Consider the following 21,081-nt stretch of genomic DNA (forward strand, 5'->3'; position numbering starts at 1 on the left):
ATACAAAACAACAGATCACATATAATAACATGCTTTTTAGAAAATCAAGTCATATTGGATTGGGCATGACAGTATATAGGAATTCAAAATTTTTATATCCTGCGCCACACTGTGGAACAGGGTATTATAAGTTAGTGCATATGTTTGCAATACCCGGAAGAAGACGAGATAGGCACATGGTGTCTTTGGAAATAATGCTCAGGATGGGTACCTGAGTCGATCTAGCCATGTCCGTCTGTCCGTGAACACATTTTTGTAATCAAAGTCTACGTTGCAATTTAAGTCCAATCGACTTCAAATTTAGCATAAGTATGTGCTTTAGCTCAGAATAGAACCCTATTGATTTTGTAAGAAATCGGTTCAGATTTAGATATAGCTTCCATATATATCTTCCGCCCGATATTGACAATATTGACACAAGAAGCCAGAGTTTTAGCCCAATTTGGTTGAAATTTTGCACTAGGACAATTAGTAATGTAGTCGAGTGTGCTAAATTTTATTTAAATTGGTTCAGATTTAGATATAGCTCCCATATATATCTTTCACCCGATATGGACTTATATGGCCCCAGAAGCAAGAGTTTTACTCTAATTTGCTTGCAATTTTGCACAAAGAAAACAATTAGTACTATAGTGCCGAATTTGATTGAAATCGGTTCAGATTTAGATATAGCTCCTCTATATATCTTTCGCCCGATATGGACTTATATGGCACCAGAAGCCAGAGTTTTATCCCAATTTGCTTGAAATTTTTCACTAGGAGGACAATTAGTATTTTCGTCCAGTGTGCCAAATTTTATTGAAATCGCTTCAGATTAAGATATAGCTACCATAAATATCTTTCGCCCGATTTTCCGCCATAGGACCACAGAGTTCAAAGTTGTAGTCCGATTTACGTGAGATTTTGTACAGAGAGTAGTATTAACATACTAAATATGCATGCCAAATTTGGTTGAAATGGGTTCAGATTTCGATATAGCCTCCATATATATGTGTTTCAGATTTGGGCAAAAATGGCCAAACTACTCACATTTTCCTTATAAAATCACCACTGCTAAGTCGAAAACTTATAAAAATTACTCAAATTTTCCTTTATTTCTAATACATATCTATCGACCGATAAATCATAAATACACTTTTACGATGTTGCCATAAAATTGGTTCATATTTAAATGTTTCCTATAACATATTTTTATACCCTCCACCATAGGACAAAGTTAATATACCCCCATATTAACTTTGTCATTCCGTTTGTAACACATCGAAATATTGTTCTAAGACCCCATAAAGTACATATATTCTGGGTCGTGGTGAAATTCTGAGTCGATCTGAGCATTTGCGTCCGTCCGTCTGTTGAAAGTACGCTAACTTCCGAACGAAACAAGCTATATAAACCGATCCCCAGATTTGGGTTGCGGAGCCTCAAAGAGAAGCAACTTTCATCCGATCCGCCTGAAATTTGGTACATGATATTGGTATATGGTCTCTAACAACCATGCAAAAATTGGTCCACATCGGTTCATAATTATATATAGCCCCCATATAAACCGATCCCCAGATTTGGCTTGCGAAGTCTCCAAGAGAAGCAAATTTCATCCAATCCGGTTTAATTTGGAACATGGTGTTAGTATATGATCTTTAACAACCGTGCCAGAATTGGTCCATATCGGTCCATAATTATATATAGCCCCCATATAAAACGTTCTCCAGATTTGACCTCCGGAGCCTCTTGGAGGAGCAAAATTCATTCGATCCGGTTCAAATTAGGAACGTGGTGTTAGTATATGGTCGCTAACAACCATACCAAAATTGGTCCAATCACACAAAAACTGGTCCATATCGGTTCATAATCATGGTTGCCACTAGGGCCAAAAATAACCTACCAAAATTTTATTTCTATAGAAAATTTTGTCAAAATTTTATTTCTATAGAAAATTTTGTCAAAATTTTATTTCTAGAGAAAATTTTGTCAAAATTTTATTTCTAGAGAAAATTTTGTTAAAATTTGATTTCTGTAGAAATTTTTGTCAAAATTTTTCTTTCTATAGAAAATTTTGTGAAAATTTTTATTTCTGTAGAAAATTTTGTGAAAATTTTATGTCTACTTTGTCAAACTGAATTATATACGTATTGGATCGATCTTTTTTGATTTAACATATACCACGTATGGACTTACATATAATTTAGAAGATGGTGTTAGGAGGTTTTAAGATACCTTGCCATCGGCAAGCGTTACCGCAACATAAGTAATTCGATTGTGGATGGCAGTGTTGCTACGCAATCCATGATGGAGGGTACATAAACTTCGGCCTGGCCGAACTTACGGCCGTATATACTTGTTTTTACTAACATTGTGTTCCACCCTAATGCATTAGCCGACTTAAATTTTGAGTCTATAGATTTTGTAGAAGTCTATTAAATTCTGTCCAGATCGAGTGATATTTAAATGTATGCATTTGGGACAAACCTTTATATATAGCCCCCAATACATGTGATGGATGTGATATGGTATCGAAAATTTAGATCTACAAAGTGGTGCAGGGTATAATATAGTCGGCCCCGCCCGACTGTAGACTTTCCTTACTTGTTTTTTACTAACATTGTGTTCCACCCTAGTGCATTAGCCAACTTAAATTTTGAGTCTATAGATTTTGTAGAAGTCTATCAAATTCTGTCCAGATCGAGTGATATTTAAATGTATGTATTTGGGACAAGCCTTTATATATAGCCCCCAACACATTTCACGGATGTGATATGGTATAGATCGAATTTAGATCTACAAAGTGGTGCAGGGCCCTGTCCGACTTTAGACTTTTCTTACTTGTTTTTTTACTAACATTGTGTTCCACCTCAGCGTATTAGCCGACTTAAATGTGAAATCTATAAGTATTGTAGAACTCTGTCCAGATCTGGTCAGATATACAGAATATAAGTGTATGGGTGCATATAGCATCGAACACATTGGACAGATTTGATATGGTATCGAAAATGTAGATTTAGAAAGTGGAGCAGTGTATAATATAGTCGGCCTGGCCCGACTTTAGACTTTCCTTACTTGTTATCCAGGGTGCCTGAAATTTGACATCTAAAGGTTTTTTAGTATTCCGAATGTATTAGATATCGGTACAGTTTTTGATACATCTAGATCTAGATTCTGTAGGTTTTTCAGAACCACAATTAAATGTTAAGTCCTTGGGCTTATAAAAAACCGTAATTTTTGCTAAGGCCAATTTCACTTCTTGAGGGTATTAAAGGCGCACTACTCATGAAGGACTCTGTGTAAAAAATCAATTAAATTCGGGTAAAATTCCGTTGAAAATGGGTATAAATGTTAATTCTACTCTCAGTGCAAAATTCCAAGTAAATCGAAATGAAACTTTGGCCTCCTGTGAACCCATGAATATAAATCGGTCGTAAGATATATATGGAAGCTATATCTAAATCTGAATAGATTTCAACCAAATTTGTAACACTTGGTGATTGTATCGAATGTACATCTTGTGCAAAATGTGAAGCAAATAAATATGAAATTCTGGCCTTTGGGCCCAAATAAGTGAATATCGGGCGAAAGTTATATATGGGAGCTATATCTAACTCTAAAGCTACTTGGATGAAATTTTGTAGATTTTACAAGACTTATAAAACATTTCGATATACGAAATTTGAAGAAGATCGGTTTATAAATACGTCAATTATGACAAAATCGCTGATAAATATATATATCAGGTATGGTTCTTGTGCATAACTGCAAAACCTGCTGAAGCAAATCAGGTTTGTTTAAATCTGAACTGATTTCTTCCAAAATGATTTGGGTTCTATTCTGATCCAAACTACATGCTTCTGCCAAATTAGAAGTCGATTGGACTAAAATTGCGACCTACACTTTGATCGCAAAAATGTGTTCACAGATTGACGGAGGGACTGGAGGCTGTATATAACATATTTATGGACCGATATGAACCAATATTTTAATGATTGTTCGATGCCATATACTAACACCACTTACAAAATTTAACCGGATCTGATGAAATTTTCTCCACCAAGAGTCTCGGCGAGCCGAATATAGGGGTCGATTTATATAGATAGGGGCTATACCTAAAAGTGATCCAATATGACCCATTGGCATTACCAACCAACAATAATAACTTGTTGTTTCAGGTCGATAGCTTATTTCGTTCGAGACCAATGTTTCGATGTGAAATGGAATGACAAAGTTAATATACCCCTAACCTGTGGTGGAGGTTGTAAAAATAATATTGCACCCACTGTCCCAATATGCTCGCTTCGTTAGAAACGAAGGAAGCTATACTGGAAAATGTGATTCGAATGTATTTTATCATCTCAATTGAAGTGTAAAAATATGTTTGGTAAGCATTTTTGCTTTCAATTCTTCTCGATTTTCTTTATTGTGATTTCCCCGTATCACTGGGACATGTTAGTTTCTTTGTTCGAAAGAAAATATTCTCAGATTACATTTCACAAGGAAAAAAAAACCCAAAAGATTTCTTCTTTCAATTTTCTGCTTTTAAATCAAAATGTTGAGATTTGCATAAATTGTGCAAGGCTAAAGGGAGATAGTAGTGGATGGGAGGGTTTCGAGTGAAGGTCGGTTTTGATGGCATACTTGGATTATGAAATATATATATTGTAAAGTGTAATATATTATCAAATTATAATGTAAATTGAATTTACGTTTCATTTCTCTTTTTTTTTTTTGCCTTCCGTATCATTTGTGTTTCTGTGTTTCTCAAAAATTTTTGATTTAAAAGATGGAAGGCATAAGAAAATCCATAATCATGGATTATTTGATGTATAAAGAGAAGATTGTCTTTGGCAAATAAATTTGGTTTTTTTTGCGCAGTTTTCCAAACAATGCTGCAGCAATCAAAAATAATAAAATTGTTTATTTTATGAATTCAATACTTCATAAGATTGTGTCAAATGTAAATATTGGAATTGGATCAAAATTTTCACAGGAATATGTATAGGAATGATTGCAAATGTGATAGATCATAACGTAAATGTTTCTTTAATAACAAGACATTTAAACTTGTATACCCCAAATTCAAATATTGGTCATGGTATCATAACTTTGATCTGTCAAAAAATGTGCTTACCAGAAATATAGATTTTATACTCCAAAAATATATACCGATCGATTCAAAATCACCTACTGAATCGATCTAGCCCTTAGTGTCCGTCCGTTCGTACATGTGTTTGGTGTTCGCAGGTTGCATTTAGTTATTTAGATGTTAATGAAATTTGGTACACAGTGTCTTTTTTTTTGCACAAGGCGGAACGCTATTGAATTTGGAGAAAATCGGATGAAATTTAGTTCTCATATATACGTATTGGAGTCGCATTCCACAGTTTGTAGAATTCTACCAAAAATGGAATATTTTTTACTGTTTTGTAGATTGATGGAATTCTCGATGTTTTGGTAGATTTTGCCAAATATTTCTCTCCAACCAAGAGGTAATTACTAGATAGAAATTTTCTACAGACATCATTTTGAGAAAATTTTCCCTAAACATAAAATTTTGATAATATTTTCTACAGAAATAACATTTTGACAATATTTTCTACAGAAATAAAATTTTGACAAATTTTTCGATAAAAAACAACATTTTAACAAAATTTTCTATAGAAATAAAATATTGACAAAATTTTCTATAGAAATACAAAAATTTCAGAAAAAATTCTATAGAAATAATATCTTGACAAAATTTTCTATAGAAATAAAATTTTGACAAAAATTTCCATTGAAATAAATTTTTTACAGAATATTCTACAGAAATAAAATTTTTATAAAATATGTATTGCAATAAAATTTTAACAAAATATCCTATAGAAATAAAAGTTTGACAAAATTTTCTATAGAAATAAAATGTTGACAAAATTATCTATAGAAATAAAATTTTGAGAAAACTTTGTATTGAAATAAAAATTTGACAGAATTTTCTAGAGAAATAAAATTTTCTATAGAAATAAAATTTTGACAAAATATTCTACAGATATAAAATTTAAACCATAAAGCTCGAATAATAATTGTATAATTAGACAAAATTTTTATAGATATAAAATTTTAACAAAATTTTTTATAGAAATAAAATTTTTTAGAAAATTTTCTTTAGAAATAACATGCTGAGAAATTTTTCTATAAAAATAAAAATTTCTCAAAATTTTCTATTGAAATAAAATTTTTACTAATTTTTCTATAAAAATAAAATTTTTATACAATTTCCTATAGAAATAAAATTTTGACAAAATTTTCTATAGAAATAAAATTTTGACAAAATTTTCTATAGAAATAAAATTTTGACAAAATTTTCTATAGAAATAAAATTTTGGCAAAATTTTCTATAGAAATAAAATTTTGACAAAATTTTCTATAGAAATAAAATTTTGACAACATTTTCTATAGAAATAAAACTTTGAGAAAATTTTCTATAAAAATAAAATTTTGACAAAATTTGTATTGAAATAAAATTTTGACAGAATTTTCTATAGAAATAAAATTTTTATAAAATTTTCTGTAGAAATAAAATTTTTACAAAATAATCTACAGATATAAAATTTTAACCAAAATTTTGTATACATATAAAATTTAAACAAAATTTTCTATAGAAATAAAATTTTTTTAGAAAATTTTCTTTAGAAATAACATGCAGAGAAATTTTTCTATAAAAATAAAAATTTCTCAAAATTTTCTATTGAAATAAAATTTTTACTAATTTTTCTATGGAAATAAAATTTTTATAAAATTTTCTATAGAAATAAAATTTTGACAAAATTTTCTATAGAAATAAACTTTTGACAAAATTTTCTATAGAAATAAAATTTTGACAACATTTTCTATAGAAAGAAAATTTTGACAAAATTTTCTATAGAAATAAAATTTTGACAACATTTTCTATAGAAATAAAATTTTGACAACATTTTCTATAGAAATAAAACTTTGAGAAAATTTTCTATAAAAATAAAATTTTGACAACATTTGTATTGAAATAAAATTTTGACAGAATTTTCTATAGAAATAAAATTTTTATAAAATTTTCTGTAGAAATAACATTTTTACAAAATAATCCACAGATATAAAATTTTAACCAAAATTTTGTATACGTATAAAATTTAAACAAAATTTTCTATAGAAATAAAAATTTTTTAGAAAATTTTCTTTAGAAATAACATGCAGAGAAATTTTTCTATAAAAATAAAAATTTCTCAAAATTTTCTATTGAAATAAAATTTTTACTAATTTTTCTATGGAAATAAAATTTTTATAAAATTTTCTATAGAAATAAAATTTTGACAACATTTTCTATAGAAATAAAACATTGAGAAAATTTTCTATAAAAATAAAATTTTGACAAAATTTTCTATAGAAATAAAATATTGTTACAATTTTCTATAGAAATAAAAAAAAAATTAAAAAAATTTTCTACAGAAATAATATATTGACAAAATTTTCTATAGAAATAAAATGTAGACAATATTTTCTATAGAAATAAAATGTTGACAAAATTTTTTATAAAAATAAAATTTTGACAGAATTTTCTATAGAAATAAAATATTGATACAATTTTCTATAGAAATAAAAAAATTTGAGAAAATTTTCTATAGAAATAATATATTGATAAGATTTTCTATAGAAATAAAATTCTGACAATATTTTCTACAGAAATAAAATTTTGACAAAATTTTATTTTTTATAGAACTGCAAATTTGCCGAAACAAATTTGCAGTTCACTAAACCCAAAGTGAACCACACTCGAACCTTCCGAAAAAAGGTTTATGATAGCCGACATTTGCCGTGTCAGCCCAACGCATAACCTAGGTTATGTGTCAGCCCGACACATAACCTAGTCTAAGTGAGCCTGATTCAGTCCATTGTGATACCACAGTGGTGAACTTCTCTCTTATCACTGAGTGCTGCCCGACTCCATGTTAAGCTCAATGACAAGGGACCTCCTTTTTTTGACAAAATTTTATTTCCATAAAAAATTTTGTCAAAGATATATTTCTATAGAAAATATTCTCAAAATTTTATTTCTATAGAAAATTTTATCAAAATTTTATTTCTAGAGGAAATCGTATAAAAAATTTTATTTCCATAGAAAAATTTGTCAAAATTTTATTTATATAGAAAATTATGAAAAAAATTTATTTTCATAGAAAAATTTCTCAGAATTAACATTCTAAAGAAAATTTTCTACAAAATGTTATTTCTATAGAAAATTGTATAAAAATTTTATTTCTATAGAAAATTCTATAAAAATTTTATTTCTATGGAAAATTTTGTAACCATTTTATTTCCATAAAAATTTTTTCAAAAATTCGTTTCTATCGATAATATTCTCAAAATTTTATTTATTTAAAAATTTTTATTAAAATTTTATTTCTATAGAAAATTTTTGTTAAAATTTTATTTCTATAGAAAATTTTTGTTAAAATTTTATTTCTATAGAAAATTTTTGTTAAAATTTTATTTCTATAGAAAATTTTATTTCTGTAGAATATGCTGTCAACATTTTATTTTTTATGGACAATTTTGTCAAAATTTTGTTTCTATAGAAAATTTTCTCAAAATTATATTTCTATAGAAAATTTTGTTAAAATTTTATTGCTAATAAAAATTGAAGTAATAGGAAGCACGCTCAAAATAAACCCAGCCAACTGCACTCAAATCGATGATTTGACAGTGGCAAAGGAAAAGAGATATGTTTGTACAAATTTGTTTCGGCAAAGGTCCACCGTGGTGCAATGGTTAGCATGCCCGCCTTGCATACACAAGGTCGTGGGTTCGATTCCTGCTACGACCGAACACCAAAAAGTTTTTCAGCGGTGGATTATCCCACCTCAGTAATGCTGGTGACATTTCTGAGGGTTTCAAAGCTTCTCTAAGTGGTTTCACTGGAATGTGGAACGCCGTTCGGACTCGGCTATAAAAAGGAGGTCCCTTGTCATTGAGCTTAACATGGAATCGGGCAGCACTCAGTGATAAGAGAGAAGTTCACCACTGTGGTATCACAATGGACTGAATAGTCTAACTGAGCCTGATACATCGGGCTGACACATAACCTAACCTAACCTTCGGCAAATGTCGGCTATCATAAACCTTTTTTCAGAAGGTTCAAGTGTGGTTCACTTTGGGTTTAGTGAACTGCAAATTTGTTTCGGCAAATTTGCAGTTCTATAAAAAATAAAATTTTGTCAAAATTGTATTTCTGTAGAAAATATTTTATAAAAATTTTATTTCTATAGAAAATTCTGTCAAAATTTTATTTCAATACAAATTTTGTCAAAATTTTATTTTTATAGAAAATTTTCTCAAAGTTTTATTTCTATAGAAAATGTTGTCAAAATTTTATTTCTATAGAAAATTTTGTCAAAATTTTATTTCTATAGAAAATTTTGTCAAAATTTTATTTCTATAGAAAATTTTGTCAAAATTTTATTTCTATAGGAAATTGTATAAAAATTTTATTTTTATAGAAAAATTAGTAAAAATTTTATTTCAATAGAAAATTTTGAGAAATTTTTATTTTTATAGAAAAATTTCTCAGCATGTTATTTCTAAAGAAAATTTTCTAAAAAATTTTATTTCTATAGAAAATTTTGTTAAAATGTTATTTCTATAGAAAATTTTGATAAAATTTTATATCTATAAAAATTTCTACAGAAAATTTTATATAAAATAAAAAAGATAAAATTTTCTATAGAAATAAAATTTTGAGAATATTTTCTATAGAAATATATCTTTGACAACATTTTTTATGGAAATAAAATTTTGACAAAATTTTCTATAGAAATAAAATTTTGTGAAAGCTTTCTGTTGAAAAAAAAATCTGACAGAATTTTCTGTAGAAATAAAATTTTTATAAAATTTTTCTAGGAATAAAATTTTGACAAAATTTTCTATATATATAAAATTTTAACAAAATTTTTTATAGATATGAAATTTTAACAAAATTTTCTATAAAAATAATTTTTTTTAGAAAATTTTCTTTAGATATAACATGCTGAGAAATTTTTCTATAGAAATAACAATTTCTCAAAATTTTCTATAGAAATAAAATTTTTACTAATTTTTCTATGGAAATACAATTTTTATACAATTTCCTATAGAAATAAAATTTTGACAAAATTTTCTATAGAAATAAAATTTTGACAACATTTTCTATAGAAATAAAACTTTGAGAAAATTTTCTATAAAAATAATATATTGACAAAATTTTCTATAGTAATAAAATTTTGACAAAATTTTCTATAGATATAAAATTTTAACAAAACTTTCTGTAAAAATACATTTTTTTTAGAAAATTTTCTTTAGAAATAACATGTTGAGATATTTTTATTTCTATAAAAAAATATTGACAAAATTTTCTATAGAAATAAAATTTTGACAAATTTTTCTATAGAAATAAAATTTTAACAAAATTTTCTATAGAAATAAAATTTTGAGAAAGTTTTCTTTAGAAATAACATATTGAGAAATTTTTCTATGTAAATAAAACTTTGACAAGTTTTTCTATAGAATTTCGAATTTCGGACAAATACGCTCACGAACATAAAATTCTTATGATCTCAAAAATGCTCTCGATTTTAATCATGCTCATGTTTCAAGGGCGTCATAAAATTATTCCTGAGTCACGACGTTTTTCGTGATGCACGATATTTTCATGAGTTACGGCTTTTCTAATCGTGAGTGTGGATTTTTAAAAGATTTTCGTGCATGAGTATAAATTTAGTTTTCGTGAGTATACGTGAGTCTCACCGAAAAAATAGTACATGAGTGTGCTTGAATAAAATATTACTCACGAGCACACCTCTGGTTGGAAGTAAAAAATCATCTCAAAATGGGGCTTCCTTTCGAAATGGGCCTAGCTACCGTAGAGCTATTTTTGTGCAGAGTGTGATGGCTTCGTCGGTCGTTTAAACAATAAAATAGAAACAAGTATATACGGCCGCAAGTTCGGCCAGGCCGAATCTTATGTACCCACCACCATGGATTGCGTAGAAACCTCTACTAAAATCCGTCATCCACAATCAAATTACTTGAGTTGTGGTAACACCTGCCGATGGGAAGGTATTTTACATTTTCTTAACATTGTCTTCTAAATTGTAAGTTGGTCCATATGGGGCCTTTGTTAGATATAAAATGCTGATTAAATTCCTATATAAACCAATTCAGTTCTTGACCAGAATATACAGAGGAGGCTATAAATAATTACGAACCGATATGTACCAATCTGTGCGCGGTAATTAGAGAGTTTATATGGGCGCTACCTATAATAGTATAGCCAAATATGAACTGGATCGGATAAAATTTGCTCCTCCACGATGTTCCGAATTGGATTTGCTCCTCGAAGAGGCTACGCAAGTCAGATCTGGGTCTGATATGACTCATTTGAGAGTAGAAAACCAAAAAAGTTGCCAATCGCATCATCTCTACCCCAACCTATGGTGGAGGGTATAAAACTAAAATAATTATAACGCTTAACGTCATAAATCTGTAAATGCTTATTGTCACCAAATTTATATCTCGGCCATAAAACTCTTTATACAAAGACAAAATTCATGTTTTAACGACAAATAAATGTTCCAAATAAGCATTAAATCGCATTAGTAGTTATGACCAACAACAAAATTTTTTTTATGCAAGTGACTGTGGAATTTTCTAAAAAACAAATACAATTATAATCGAAGTTACGGACAATTGAAACGTTTTAACTTTACTTAAAAATGGAACTTAATGTAGTTTAAAAAGTTTCTCAAAAAATATTGTGATTTATCTTCATTTAAATCCCATCGATAGAAATAGCAAATAAATTAGTGAAATACCAAGGACACAGATATTAGAATCAAAGCACAAATATTTTTCAACAAATATTTTTCTACGAATAAAAATTGCTTTTTTGCATTTATGGAACATATCCGTTTTTTTTTTCTTGTGGAATATGATATAGATAAATCGTCCTTTCAATTGAATATGGTATTGACTTACATTTATTCTGTTGTCTTTTCCTTTTATTCCGTTTAAGATGCAATTCAAAACCACGGGGATAAATTGAAGTGTGATTCATCATTGCACTATGGGGCAATGACACAGGGGTTTGAAAAATTAAATCATCGGAAGTACCCAGAGTATGTAACACTACATCAAAGAAATATAAGAAAAATATTTCCAATTAAAAAGTTGATTGAAACTGAAAATTTAATTAATTAACAAATTAGCTGATACAATTAACTTTTAAATCAAATTTTAAAAAAAGTTAGCTAGAAGATCACTGAAAATTTTTACGTTTTTATTTTCAAATATTTTTTTCCTAATTCAGAGTTTATTTAATTAAAAACTGTATCCAACCGAAAATGTAATTTTATGTGTTGTTCGTAAATAATTAGTTTATATATTTATACTATTATGCCAGAAAAAATGGTAAAAAAACCTTTATATAAAATACGTGTGTCAGAGATTTATTTTACCAGAAGGAATTATTATAAGCTCCACCAAAAGATGGCGGTTATACTAACTTTGTCACTCCGTTTGAAACACATCCAAATATTGGTTTTAGACCCCATGAAGTATATATGTATGATCTGGGTAGTTTTGAAATTCCGCGTCGATCTAGAGACGTCGCTCCCTCTGTATCTTAAAATCACGATAACTTCTGAACGTAAGAAACTATTGGCTTGAAACTTGATACAAGTAGATATGGCCCAAATTTGATTTTCTGCACCTCATCCCATCCGATTCGGTTGATGTACGATGTCAGTATATGGCTTCTAGCTACCATGCCTACTCTAACAAAAATATTGCGGTTGAGCCAAAAAATTTTTTACATAAAATTTTGTCAAATTTTTATTACTATAGAAAGTTTGGAAAAATTTTATTTCTATAGAAAGTCGGCAAAATTTTATTTCTATAGGAAATTTTGTTAAAATTGCTCTACACCATTTTTTACATAAAATTTTGTCAACATTTAATTTCTATAGCAAATTTGCAAAATTTTATTTCTATAGAAAAATTAGCACAATTATATTTCTATTAGAAACTTTGCCAAATTTTTATTTCTCTAGGAAATTTTTTCAAAATTTTATTTCCATAGAAAATTTTGTCACAATTTTATTTCTATAGAAAGTCTGGCAAAATTTTATTTCTATAGAAAGTCTGGCAAAATTTTATTTCTATAGGAAATTTTGTTAAAATTTCTCTACAACATTTTTTATATAAAATTTTGTCAACATTTAATTTCAATAGGAAACTTTGTCAACATTTAATTTCTCTAGGAATTTTTTTCAAAATTTTATTTCTATAGAAAGTTTGGCAAATTTTTATTTCTATACAAAGTTTAGCAAAATTATATTTCTCTAGGAAATTTTGATAAAATTTTATTTCTGTAGGAAATGTTGTAAAAATTTTATTCTATAGAAAATTTTGTCAATATTTATTTCTTTAGGAAATTTTGTCAAAATTTTATTTCCACAGAACATTTAGTGAAAATTTTATTTTCAGAGAACATTTCGACAAAGTTTCATTTCTATAGAAAATTTTGTCAAAATTTTATTTCTATAGAAAGTTTGGCAAAATTTTATTTCTATAGAAAGTCTGGCAAAATTTTATTTCTATATGAAATTTTGTTAAAATTTCTCTACAACATTTTTCATATAAAATTTTGTCAACATTTAATTTCTATAGAAAGTTTGGCAAAATTTTATTTCTATACACAGTTTAGCAAAATTATATTTCTCTAGCAAATTTTGATAAAATTTTATTTCTGTAGGAAATGTTGTCAAAATTTTATTTTTATAGAAAATTTTGTCAAAATTTTATTTCTTTAGGAAATTTTGTCAAAATTTTATTTCCATAGAACATTTAATGAAAGTTTTATTTTCAGAGAACATTTAGTCAAAGTTTCATTTCTACAGAAAATTTTGTCAAAGGAAAAGAGATATGCTGGCAAATTTGTTTAGGCAGTAGGTTCGGGAGGTTCAAGTGTAGTTCACTTTGGGTTGAGTGAATTACCCGAATTTATTCTGATAATTGGTTGATAGCTTTGCTGCAAGTAGGGGATGCTGATGAGGAATGTGGTAATTCCGAAACAGCTGTACATCCAACCATCTTGCAGTCTATAGGGCTTTGCCCAAATAAATTTGACAAGCATACTTTTCCTCTGTTGGTTAAGCTACACTTGTAGTTTAGTCAATGCATGGCTTTAAGCTGAGATCAAAAAAACAACAAAATTTTATTTCTATAGAAAGTCTTGCAAAATTTTATTTCTAAAGGAAATTTTGTTAAAATTTCTCTACAACATTTTTTATATAAAATTTTGTCAACATTTAATTTCTATAGAAAGTTTGGCAAAATTTTATTTCTATAGAAAACTTTGCAAAATTATATTTCTATAGGAAACTTTGTCAAATTTTTATTTCTCTAGGAAATTTTTTCAAATTTTATTTCCATAGAAAATTTTGTCAAAATTTTATTTCTATAGAAAGTCTGGCAAAATTTTATTTCTGTAGGAAACTTTTTTAAAATTTCTCTACAACATTTTTTATATAAAATTTTGTCAACATTTAATTTTTATAGGAAACTTTGTCAATATTTAATTTCTCTAGGAAATTTTTTCAAAATTTTATTTCCATAGAAAATTTTGTCAAAATTTTATTTCTATACAAAGTTTAGCAAAATTATATTTGTCTAGCAAATTTTGATAAAATTTTATTTCTATAGAAAATTTTGTCAAAATTTTTAGTTCTATACAAAATTTTGTCAAAATTTTATTTATTTAGGAAATTTTGTCAAAATTTTATTTCTTTAGGAAATTTTGTCAAAATTTTATTTCTTTAGGAAATTTTGTCAAAATTTTATTTCCATAGAACATTTAGTGAAAGTTTTATTTGCAGAGAACATTTAGTCAATGTTTCATTTCTACAGAAAATTTTGTCAAAATATTATTTCTATAGAAAGTTTGGCAAAATTTTATTTCTATAGGCAATTTTGTAAAATTTTATTTCTATACAAAATTTGTTTGTATAAAATTTTGTCAAAATTTTATTTCTATAGAAAATTTGGCAAAAATATATTTCTCTAGGAAATTTTGATAAAATTGTAGGAAATTTTATCAAAATTTTATTTCTCTAAGAAATTTTGTCATAATTTTATTTCTATAAAAAATTTTGTCATAATTTTATTTCTATAAGAAATTTTGTCATAATTTTATTTCTATAGGACATTTTGTCAAAATTTCGTTTTTGTAGAAATTGTGTCAAAATTTTATTTCTATGGAAAATTTTATCTAAATTTTATTTCTATAGAAAATTTTGTCAAAATTTTTTTTTCTATAGAAAATTTTTGTCAAAATTTCATTTTTGTAGATATTGTGTTATAATTTTATTTCTCTAAGAAATTTTGTCATAATTTTATTTCTCTAAGAAATTTTGTCAAATTTTATTTCTATAAGAAATTTTGTCATAATTTTTTTTCTATAAGAAATTTTGCTATAATTTTATTTCTATAGGACATTTTGTCAAAATTTCATTTTTATAGAAATTATGTCAAGAGTTTATTTCTATAGAAAATTTTGTGAAAATTTCATTTTTGTAGAAATTGTGTCAAAATTTTATTTCCATAAAAAATTTTGTCATGATTTTATTTCTATAAGAAATTTTGTAAAAATTTTATTTTTATGGAAAATTTTATCAAAATTTTATTTCTATAGAATATCTTGTTAAAATTTTATTTCTATAGAAAATGTTGTCAAAATTTCATTTTTGTAGAAATTGTGTCATAATTTTATTTCTCTAAGAAATTTTGTCATAATTTTATTTCTATAAGAAATTTTGTCATAATTTTATTTCTATAGGACATTTTGTCAAAATTTCAGTTTTATAGAAATTGTGTCAAAATTTTGTTTCTATAAGAAATTTTGTCATAATTTTATTTATACAGGAAATTTTGTCAAATTTTTATTGCAATAGGAAATTTTGTCAAAATTTATTTTTATAGTCCACATTTTATTTCTATAGGAAATTTTGTCAAAATTGTATTTCTTTAGAAAATTTTGTCAAAATTTAATTTCTATAGAGAATCGAAATACCTCTTTGTTGGAGAGAAATATTTCGCAAAATCTACAAAAACATCTAGAATTCTACCAATCTACCAAACAGTAAAAAAAATAAGACCGTAAGTACATGACGATATTGCAGTATCAGTTGGCGTACAGCATCAATGGAACAACAACTAATATTGTACGACCTTGACGAGGTTCGTCATTGAGTGAAATACGTTCTCGATTGAATATACCATAAAGACCACACCTTCTCGAGCTTCATCGCCAGAAATTTAATTATGTTCATCGATGCAGTGTTTTCGAGTTAATCTATGTCGAAAGTTGAAAAATAATCGCACGAAAATGATCACGATTTAATTCCATTTTTTGGGGTAAGATGAATCTTTTAAGTTGCTGTAAACAACACAAATTGCGCTCTGAGTACGTATAACCTCAAAAATGTGAAGCTTTACGATAGATCTGTCCTGTTAAATAAAAGGCAACCCTCGTAGTTATTTGTATTGTCTACTGTATATAACTAAATTGGATCCTAAAATCCACAATTTAATTTTTTATGTATAAATTCAAAACTCATTAACATGAAATGTGGGAGCCACCGTGGTGCAATGGTTAGCACGCCCAACATGCATATACAAGGTCGTGGGTACGATTCCTGCTTCGACTGAACACCAAAAAGTTTTTCAGCGGTGGATTATCCCACCTCAGTAATGCTGGTGACATTTCTGAGGGTTTCAAAGCTTCTCTAAGTGGTTTCACTGCAATGTGGAACGCCGTTCGGACTCGGGTATAAAAAGGAGGTCCCTTGTCATTGATCTTAACATGGAATGGGGAAGCACTCAGTGATAAGAGAGAAGTTCACCAATGTGGTATCACAATGGATTAATTAGTCTAAGTGAACTTAACCTAACCTAACATGAAATGTATGTTATTTTTGTCCTAGTACTGTGACAAATAAGCATACCACCAAACAGTTTACAATTACTCAGTTACAAATTAAAAAACAAAGAATAATTATTTAATTCTTTTTTTTTTTGTAATTTCACTGCTTAACTCCAATATTTCTGCTTCTTTCTTTCAGGTATTACACCATGTAGTATGCAGCTTATGAAAAGTTCGTTTGATTGAATTGCCACTGTATTATCTTACCTGTAATTCCCAAAAGTTGCTGCAATTTCCAGGTAATCACCTTGAAGAGGATATAAGACAGGAATATTTATTTTCATTCCCAACCCAGTCCTTGGACAAAATAATCGCTCAAGCAAATCTGTGAATTATACAAGAGTTCAGTTACCACGATTTATCCATGCTCTCCTGGCCACAAATCGTCTTAACCGAACATAAGAATTTGTTGATGTTTGTGTGCACCGTTCGTTGGTCAGACGGTCGCTTGTAATGTCATGGTGATGTTGAACATCATTGTTTGTTTTCCATCATCCCAGGCGCACTTCGTGTACAGACACTCATACAAATTCACTTACATTCTTGTAAATACACACATATTCGGAGTTAATGAAAGTTCATTGTGGCAAGGCGATAATGGGGATAGGGCCCTAGAAAGCTTGTTTAAAAACTTGTCTAAGTGGTTTCACCGTCATTTGAAACGCCGTTCGAACTTGGAAGCAAAAAAGAAGGTCCATTGCCATTGAGCTAAGCATAGAATCAAGCAGCACTCTTCGAGAAGAGAGAAGTTCACGCCTTGTGATATCACAATGGATTGTGATATCAAATTGGATTGATCCTGCTGCCGCTACACCCAAAACCACTTTGCAGCACGGTAAATTAACAAAAGAATATTAATAAATGGTTAGGTAAGGTATAGTGACAGCCCGATAGTTCAGACTCACTTAAACTATTCAGTCCATTGTGATACCACAGTGGTGAACTTCTCTTTTAATAAATAGTTCCCATTTAAGCTGCTGGAAACATTCAAACGAGTTTTACCATTTTAAAATTGTCTTTGGTCACCAGGTTTAAAATGTTCCCAAATTAATTATATATGGCCGTAAGTTCGGCCAGGCCGAATCTTATCCACCATGGATAGCGTAGAAACTTATACGAAAGACTGTCATCCAGAATCGAATTACTTGGGTTGTGGTATCTTAAATCGTTTTCTAAATTGTGAGTTAGTCCATATGTGGTATATAACATATTACACAAAAAAAGGTATGTGTAGGTAAGTCTACAAATAATTACGAATCGATATGGACTTTTGCACGGTACGTAGGGAGCCAGAATTGAAATATTAGGGTCGCTTATATGGGGGCTATATACAATTATGAACTTGATATGGACCAATTTTTGTGCGATTGGAGATCGATTTATCTGAGGGCTATATATAACTATATACCGATATGGACCTAGTTAGGCATGGTTGTTAACGGCCATATACCAGCACAATGTACCAAAATCTCGGGATCGGTTTATATGGAGGCTACATATGCTTATGGGCTGATATGGACCACTTTTGGCATGGTTGTTAAATATCATATACTACCACCACGTAAAAAATTTCAACCAGATCGGATGAATTTTGCTTTTCTAAAAGGCACCGGAGGTCAAATCTGGGGATCGGTTCATATGGGGGTTATATATAATTATGGACTGATATGAACCAATTCCTGCATGGTTGTTGGATACCATATATTAACATGACGTACCAAATTTCAACCGAATCGGATGAATTTTGCTCTCAAATCTCAAATCTGGGGATCGGTTTATATGGGGGCTATATGTAATTATGGACCGATTTCGACCAATTTTTGCATGGGTGTTTGAGGCCATATATTAACACCACGTACCAATTATCAACTGAATCAGATGAAATTTGGTCTTCCAAGAGGGTCCGGATGTCAAATCTGGTGATCGGTTTATATGGGGGCTATATATAATTATGGGCCGATGTGGACCAATTTTTGCATGGATATTACAGACCATATACTAACACCATGTACCAAATTTCAGCCGGAGCGGATGAAATTTTCTTCTCTTAGAGGCTCCGCAAGCCAAATTTGGGGGTCCGTTTATATGGGGGCTATATATAATTATTGACCGATGTGGACCAGTTTTTGCATGGTTGGTAGAGACCATATACTAACACCATGTGCCAAATTTCAGCCGGATCGGATGAAATTTTCTTCTCTTAGAGGCTCCGCAAGCCAAATCTGGGGATCGGTTTATATGGGGGCTATATATAATTATGTACCGATGTGGACCAATTCCATGGTTGTTAAAGACCATATATTAACATTATATACCAAATTTCAGCCGAATCGGATGAAATTTACTTCTTTTAGAGCAATCGCAAGCCAAATTTGGGGGTTCGTTTATAGCCCCCATATAAACAGACCCCCAAATACGTAAAAGTGGACCGATGGCCCATTTGCATTATCATCCGACCTACATCAATAACAACTAATTGTGCCAAGTTTCAAGTCGATAGCTTGTTTCGATCGGAAGTTAGCGTGATTTCAACAGACGGACGGACGGGCGGACGGACGGACGGACATGCTCAGATCGACTCCGAATTTCATCACGACCCATAATATATATACTTTATGGGGTCTTAGAGCAATATTTCGATGTGTTGCAAGCGGAATGACAAAGTTAATATACCCCCATCCTATGGTGGAGGTATAAAGAGGAAGAAAATTTGTCATTGTCTTACAAGCAAAGAAACTAAAGAAATTGAAAAAAATTTTCGAGGAATGCCTTAGTAATAGACACCGAATGAATCACACTAATTTTTATACCATGCGCCACACTGTGGAACATTATAAGTTATCACCCAGAAGGAGACGAGATAGACACATGGTGTCTCTGGCAATAATGCTCAGGGTCGGCCCGTGAGTCGACGTGGCCATGTCCGTCTATCTGTGAACACAAAGAGTAGAATTGACATTCTTACTATGCATGCTAATAGTATATGCACAGATAGTACACTTTATTTTGTAGAGCATTAGCCGGTATAATACTTTGGACTTTCCTTATTTGTTTTCGGTCGAAAGTACTTATAGAGTTCCAGTTTCAGGGTAATTGGATAAAAATTGCGTATTCCAGAAGCCCATGAAGTTACATCGGTCTATATGGGGGATATACTAAAACATGGACCGATATGAACTATATTCGGTATACATGTTTTTGGACCTAACATATTTCTTGATTTCCAATTTAAGCAACATCGGGTAAAAATTGTGGTGTCTCGAAGCCCAAGGAGTGAAAACCGGAGTTCGGTCTATATGGGGGATATCAAAACCATGGACCGATATACATCATATTCAGCACAACTGTTGGATCTAAAATACCTCTACCTCTGACAATTTGTCAGAGTCAAATCGGAAAATCGATCTATGTCATATTTTGCTATATCCCCCATATAGCAAAATATGACAAAATACACACCAAATTCAGCACACCTGTTTTTGGATCTAATGTACCTCTATATTTCAAATTGCATACAAATTGGATAAAAATTGCGTTATCTAGTTGCCCAAGATGTGAAATTGGGGGGGTCTGTTTATATGGGTATAATAACAAAAACTTCACCGATATAGCCCTACTTCGAATTGTTATGCGCACACACAAGAAAACGAATCTATACCAAATTTCAGGACGATTGCGTTTGTTGAAGGCTGTAGCATTATTACAACAGATAGAGAGATACACATTGTTGTTCCCTGATTCATAATATATATACTTTATATAGTCGGAAATGAATATTTCCATGTATTACAACCGCAATGGCAAAATTATTTTCATATCCTCATCACCATTCTATGGTCGTGGGTACAAAAAGGGCCCATTACTGGAAAAATAACGATTTCCCGATCTTTCCTCATATATTATAATTATGTATATTGGAGTGTAATTGTACACATACTCGTATAACTATCTTTAACCAATATACCATGTTAAATGATACATAATTCCCTCTTAAACACATACACATACATAAACATACTAAGAGGCAACTCGACAGAACTTTAATACCGCACCGTGTCACTGGACAAGCA

Source organism: Haematobia irritans, chromosome 3 (genome assembly GCF_050003625.1).
Source record: "Haematobia irritans isolate KBUSLIRL chromosome 3, ASM5000362v1, whole genome shotgun sequence".
Lineage (NCBI taxonomy): Eukaryota > Metazoa > Arthropoda > Insecta > Diptera > Muscidae > Haematobia > Haematobia irritans.